A 5,554-nucleotide genomic window follows, 5' to 3' on the forward strand; every position below is an offset into this window, starting at 1 on the left:
AGATTGAACTAGGTATTGAGATACCGACGATCGAATCTCAGGCAAGTAACATACCGATGACAAAGGGAACAACGTATGTTGTTATGCGGTTTGCCCGATAATGATCTTTGTAGAATATGTAGGAACCAATATGAGCATCCAGGTTCCGCTATTGGTTATTGACCGGAGACGAGTCTCGATCATGTCTACATAGTTCTCGAACCCGTAGGGTCCGCACGCTTAAAGTTCGGTGACAATCGGTATTATGAGTTTATGTGTTTTAATGTATCGGAGGTAGTTTGGAGTCCCGAATGTGATCACGAACATGACGAGGAGTCTCAAAATGGTCGAGACATAAAGATTGATATATTGGACGGCTATATTCGGACACCGGAAGTGTTCCGGATGATTTCGGAGAAAACCGGAGTGCCGGAGGGGTTACCGGAACCCCCCAGGGAAGTATTGGGCCTTAGTGGGCCTGAGGGGAGAGAGAGGGCTGCAGCCCAGGAGGTGGCATGCTCCCTCCCATGGGGAGTCCGAATTGGACTAGGGGAGGGGGCGCGGCCCCTCTTTCCCTCTCCCTCTCCCTCTCTTTCCTTCCCCCTTCCCTCTTCCTAGTTGGACTAGGAAAGGATGAATCCTCTTCCTAGTAGGAAGAGGATTCCTCCTCTCCTTGGGGCGCACCAAGGCTGGCCGGCCTCCCCCCTTGCTCCTTTATATACGGGGGCGGGGGGGCACCCAAAGACACACAAGTTGATTGTTCCAAGCCGTGTGCGGTGCCCCCCTCCACCATAATCCACCTCGATCATATCGTAGTGGTGCTTAGGTGAAGCCCTGCATCGGTAGCAACATCATCACCATCATCACTCGGTCGTGCTGAAGGAACTCCCCTATGAAGCTCTGCTGGATCGGAGTTCGTGGGACGTCATCGAGCTGAACGTGTGCTAAACTCGGAGGTGTCGTGCGTTCGGTACTTGGATCGATCGGATCGTGAAGACGTGCGACTACATCAACCGCGTTCTCATAACGCTTCCGCTTACGGTCTACGAGGGTACGTGGATGATACTCTCCCCTCTTGTTGCTATGCATCACCATGATCTTGCGTCTGCGTAGGATTTTTTTAAAAATTACTACGTTTCCCAACAAGACGGGCGAACCGAGGAGATTCGGAGCATTGTGAACCGGGTGGCCGACTGCGAGGTGGACACCGCAAACAGGACCACGTTGGCGTCATGAGCGGCGGTGGAGGACACGGAGATGACCGCCAACGCGGATATATATATATATATATATATATATATATATATATGTGTGTGTGTGTGTGTGTGTGTGTGTGTGTGTGTGTGTGTGTGTGTGTGTGTGTGTGTGTGTGAGTGGGTGGGTGGATGGGTAGCACAAGAGCAGGTCAGCTGCCGAGGGTGTGGCGGGATGAGGATGATCGGAGGTGCGCGACCCAGCGGCGATAGACAAGGGAGATGGCCGGCCCGACGGCGGGCGGGAGCAGGCGGAGCACCTCCTGCAGCAGATCCAGTAGCGGAAGACAAGGGAGACGGCCAGCTCGGTGGAGGTTGAGGTGGGATGTGGAGGCTCAGAGGAGCGCGACCCAATGGTAGGAGACGAGGGAGACGGCCTGCCCAGTGCTATCTCTTGAGCACTGCGTTGGTTTTCCGTTGAAGATGAAGGGGTGATGCAGCAAAGTAGCATAAGTATTTCCCTCGGTTTTTTATAATAAAGTATCAATCTAGTAGGAGGCCACATGCAAGTCCCTCGTACCTACACAAACAAATAAGAACCTCACAACCAACGCGATAAAGGGGTTGTCAATCCCTTTACGGTCACTTACGAAAGTGAGATCTGATAGAGATGATAAGATAATATTTTTGATATCTATTATATAATTAAGACAAGAGGCAAACAAGACATCACGTTTAGCCACACAGATTAAATTATCTCAACCATCAATTTTAGATATAAGCGGCTGAGATTAAAAGATATTTACGTTACATACAAATACATTGTGTCCATAGATACATAATGTATTTCTCATAAAAGGTCTATCACGTACATGTACTTATTATGGAAAATTACGGCCATAATGATGTGCATACGGACACGTAAAAAGTTTAGTAACCGGGAATCAACCTCTGGTTGAGATGGTTAGGTGGACAGTGATATCCCTAACCCACCAGGGTTCAAATTCTGGTGCTCGCATTTATCCTGGATTTATTTCAGGAATTCCGGCGATACACTTTCAGTGGGAGGAGACGTTCCCGTCGACTACGAGGCGCCTACGGTAACTTCGTAAAATCTCAAGATGATATGTCGGCTCAGTCTCTCAGAGGTGCTCATAGGGGTAGGATGTGCGTGTATGCGTTTATAGGGATGATTGTATGCGCGTTTATATGAGCGCTTGCGCCTGTACTGTGTTAAAAAAAAGTTTAGTAACCATCACGTGCGTGTACTGGATGTTGGAAGGGTCGGCGGGAGGGCTTCGTTTTTAGTCTTTTTTTCAATCTTGTTAGGATTTGTGTCCTATTCAGGAAGACGAGACGGCGGCGGCTCCCTGAAGATAGAATAAAGGTCTCCCCGCCTAGCCCCCGTTCCGGCGGTGCGTCTAGCATCGTTGGTGGGCGTGTGGAGGTGTGTCTCCGGCAGATCTATCTTTGGTGGATTTGCTCAGATCTCGTCGTTGTTTGTCTACGTTCGTGTGCCTTCGGTTTGGATTCTTTCGATCTACGTTATTTTTCATCGGCGGCGGTTGCTGTTCTGGGGTGCTGGTCCTATGGGGCCTTAGCACGACGACTTCCCGACTGTCTACTACAACAAGTTGTGCCCGGCTCCGGCGATGGAGGGGCTATGACGACGGCGCGCCTTCGGCTCGCTTCGGTGCTTGTAGTCGTCGCTAGGTGGTCTATGATTCTGGATGTAATTTTTATTTCTGGTATTCATTGTACTGCCATGATTGAAGATGAATAGATTGGAAGTTTTTCCGGAAAAAAAAGATTAAAATAAGGACACGTGAGCAGTGCGTGTACTGGATGTTGGAAGAGACATGTAATCAGATTAAAATAAAGACATGTAAGCAGTTTCAATTAGAATCTTATCTTATCTTATCTTACCTTACTAATAAACACGCATTGCTTTTGGTCGTCCGTCGCGCATTTTTGCAAAAAAGCCATTGCACTTTCTAATATTCAACCCGTGGTCCCTTATTAGGTGAGAAAACCCTTCGTTCTGACTATTGTTTTTGCAAGAAACCCTGTAGTTTCCTGTATTGAACCCGCGGCCCTTTCAAAGTGATAAAGCGTTCGACAGCGCGAGGAAGACGCGCGGATCCGGGCGCGGCGGATCTGCCGGCCGGTGCGGCGGCTTGCTCCGGTGGCGGCGGCGATGTCTTGCTCATCCAGTTAAAGAGAAAGACAGGGTGTGAGGGGGAGAGGAAAGAGAGGAAGGCATAGAAGGAGAAGTGTCGCAAGATGAGGGAGGGATCTCGTAGCTGGTGCGGGGGCTTGCTCGCAGCGGCGTCCGTCTCGTCCAGAGAAAGAGAGAGACAGGGCATGAGGGAGAGAGGAAAGAGAGGAAGAAAGGAGAAGGAGAATGGGCGCAAGGTGACGGAGACGGTCGCTGGCGGTGGCGCCTCCGGTGACCGGCCGGCGGCAGGGCGACCTGCACTTGGAGGAGGAGAACTGCGCAAGATGGATTCCAGCACCCTCCTACTCATATAATGGTGAGACCTCCTTCCCTCTCTCCCTTCCAGAGCCATAGGCTGACGACAAGGACAAGTCCCTGCTCGAGAAAACAGCAGGGAGCAACATGATTCACGGTCTAGATTAGAACAACACTGAACTGATATATTTTTTGTAGTACAGGAGCTTCAAGACAAAGGGCATCAGGCTTCACGGCAACACATTTATCTATAACTTTCTCCCCAAATCTGAAAGTATTTGGCCCCTAAATTCTAATCCTCATTAGAAAGTCAGAGTATTTGTGGAATATGGTCTATGAATATTGACAAATTTGATTGCAGCAGGGGCGACAAAGTTAGTGCAGTCCTCACCGTGCACATATATTTCAGGGTAAAATCAAACTTCAGTTAGAAGGACATGATCAGGCAGGAGATTCATGCAGCATTGGATGTGAGAGGCCCTAAATGCATTTAGCATGTGAAAAGATGTGTTTAGTATTGTTCCAAGTTGTTACCTTTCGAAAAGAGAACGCAACAGGGATAATTTTTTCTTCGAAGCACGAGTTAACCACAAGGAATCTCCATGCTTTTGCACCGGGTGTGAAATCAACTTTGAAAAATTGACATGGCTATTGTTTTTGCTTTTCCTGCTCAAGACAACAAAGGGATTGTTCAGGCTGATTTGTGTTTGTGCAGACAGACCTCAAGGAACCTCTGCCGAAGATTTACGTGGTGAAGGACTCGAACTGTATCTCACGTCCACTCGGCCACACCTGGGTTGGCTGCCAACAGCCCTCTGATTGAACAACTGCTCCGTCTATCCGAGTCTCTGTCGGTCGGCTGTTCTTCTCGGACATCACCATACAGCTCCTCAGCAGCAAACTCATGTGCTTCTCCACCAGAATCAATTCCCGAGCTGTTGATATCCCCTATTCCTCTAAGGATATGCCCATGGTAATTTTTTCCACAAGACGAGTGTTGCAGTATTTGTATGAACTGGAGTACTGTACTGTTGCAGTAGTGTACAACTGTACATACATGGTTTGAAAATCCTTTCTTTTTCAGTTATATATTAGAATGGAATTTGTACGGCTTGGACTGCATTTTCACAATCAATATGGTGTGTTCAAGTAGTGTAAATTGTTTAACTTGCTTTTTGGCTAGTATCCCGATATATGTGGATGTATCGTTGCTTTTTACAATCAATTTGTAATGTTGCTTAATGTACCGTTTGGTCTGCTTTTTTGGTCTGTATCCCTGAATCGACGCCCTTAAGCTCCTGTTGATTTCTATAATTCATGAGCACATATGAGCACCAAAAGAAAATATCCCATGATGAAACGTGAGCAAGTCTTGGTGAATGAACTGATATTTTTCATGCATTACAGGTGAAGCAAAAAAAAAATCAAGCTTTATAAGCTCCGCGGCCTCAAGGCCAATCCCCAGGTTGATGCCACCGCTACTGACTTTGCCACATCCCTATTACAGTTTAATTTTTAATTTATTAGAGAAACTGGATCAGTGCTTGGGGCTGGTGTGCTACGGTTGGTTTAGGCATGTGTCCAACAAGGCGGCGGCCACTATAAGATACTCTCCTGAGTTAGGACGGGTTTCGAATTTGCTGCTATTATGAGAAAAAATTAAGAGAGAAAGGAATGTGATTTTTGCTGCTACTATATGATGCTTTGTTGTTACTGTTTTCTGTTTATTGTATCAACTGTTTGTCGTGTGAACTGCCCATCAGATTTAGGCTCGGATGATTCAGATAGGATGGAAGATTTGTAGGAATCGTCTGTGACATTCTCAATGAATTCGATCCCTCGCCGGCGAGCTTCATCATGTAAGACCTTTAGTAATTTCATTCAAATTTATCTAGCAACAATTGCATGA

General features: G+C 47.4%; 1 long non-coding RNA gene across 3 annotated transcripts; it reads left to right on the forward strand.

The window, feature by feature from the left end:
- The first annotated feature begins 3,244 nt into the window (after window positions 1-3,244).
- Window positions 3,245-5,342, forward strand: LOC123128781 (uncharacterized). Of its 3 annotated transcripts, XR_006463437.1 has the most exons (3): window positions 3,263-3,706; window positions 3,849-4,618; window positions 5,053-5,342. It is a non-coding gene; the product is annotated as an uncharacterized lncRNA (long non-coding RNA). The 3 variants fall into 3 exon arrangements; XR_006463436.1 differs by lacking the exon at window positions 5,053-5,342 and having other exon boundaries at window positions 3,245-3,706; window positions 3,844-4,804; XR_006463435.1 differs by lacking the exon at window positions 5,053-5,342 and having other exon boundaries at window positions 3,245-3,706; window positions 3,849-4,804.
- Window positions 5,343-5,554: the final 212 nt, after the last annotated feature.

This window comes from Triticum aestivum, chromosome 6A (genome assembly GCF_018294505.1).
Source record: "Triticum aestivum cultivar Chinese Spring chromosome 6A, IWGSC CS RefSeq v2.1, whole genome shotgun sequence".
Taxonomy (NCBI): domain Eukaryota; kingdom Viridiplantae; phylum Streptophyta; class Magnoliopsida; order Poales; family Poaceae; genus Triticum; species Triticum aestivum.